Source organism: Nothoprocta perdicaria, unplaced genomic scaffold, assembly GCF_003342845.1.
Source record: "Nothoprocta perdicaria isolate Ctin4 unplaced genomic scaffold, notPer1 scaffold_723, whole genome shotgun sequence".
Taxonomy (NCBI): Eukaryota; Metazoa; Chordata; class Aves; order Tinamiformes; family Tinamidae; genus Nothoprocta; species Nothoprocta perdicaria.
This window is the reverse complement of record NW_020456003.1, coordinates 14,035-15,349: the sequence shown is the minus strand read 5'-3', so window position 1 is coordinate 15,349 and position 1,315 is coordinate 14,035.

Here is a 1,315-nt window from a genome sequence, read left to right as displayed (position 1 = left end):
GAAGTGGGGTGGGGGGGGCAAGGAAAAGATGGGGTGTGGCCAGATGGGGGCGTGGCCTCACAGCAGGGGCGGGGCTTCTTTAAAGGACCTGGGTCTTCAAAGGGGTGGCTTCTATACAAGGGGGCGTGGCAGCTCATCGAGGGGCGTGGTGTCTCATGTGGGCGTGGTCACCCAATTAAAGAGACAGTGCCCCACTTAAGTGGGCGTGGCTTCACGGAATTGGGGCGTGCCCTTCCTGAAATGGGGCGTGGCTCCTCTTAAAGGACATTGGGGACCTCTCTTAAAGGGACCCTGGTCTCTCTTAAAGGAGGCGTGGCTTCATTTAAGTGGGGGCGGAGCCGGACCTCTTAAAGGGGACGTGGTATCTTACGGGGGCGGCTACTTCTAAAGGAGGCGTGGCCTTTCTGAAAGGGGGCGGGCTCTCCAAGGGGGCGGAGCCATACTGGAAAAGGGGGTGTGCTCCTGACAAAAGGGGGTGTGGCCTTCCACTAGGCAGGCAGGGGCTCTCTTAAAGGGGCAAAGACCTCTCCTAAAGGGACAAAGATCTTCTTAAAAGAGCAAAAGTCTCTCTTAAAGGGACAAGGACGTCTCATAAAGGGACACGGCTCTCTTAAAGGAGCAGGGGCTCTCTTAAAGGGCCAAGAACCTCTCCTAGAGTGGCAAGAAGAGTCCCTCATAAAGCGACCTCCCCCCATGCAACCCCYGCCGTTTACCTGCCCTCCTTTCCACGTGTCCCCGCTCTGTCCCTCCGACGTCTCCCGGTGTCTCCTGGGCATCTCCGTGTCCCCGGGGCGTCACCTGGGCGTCCCGACGTGTGCGGAGCATCCCCGGGGTGTCCCCGGGGCGCCCCCGTGTCCCCAGGGAATCCCGGCGCGCCCGGGGCATCCCCGGGGTGTCCCCGTATCCCCGGGGCATCCCCTGGGCGTCCCCGGACGTCCCCGGGGCGTCCCCGGGGTGTCCCCGTGTCCCTGCGCCGCCGTGTCCCTGGGGCATCCCGGGGGTGTCCCCATCCTCACATCCCTGGGGTCCCCCGGGGGTGTCCCCGGGGCGCCCCGCGCCGCCGTGCGCCGCGTCCCAGCGCCGCAGCACCAGCTCCTTCTGGCGCGGCCCCCAGGCGCCCGAGTGCGGGTGGCGCTGGCGGATGTGGCGCTTGATGGTGCTGAGCTTGAGCGTGGCGAGCGCGGCGCCGCACACCATGCAGAGCAGCCGGCGCCCGCCCAGCGCCATGAGGTGCTCCGAGCGCCAGCGCGCGTGGTAGTAGCGCCGGTGGTCGCGCCCGCGGGCACCGCGCGGCGACGGGGACGGCGACGGTGGG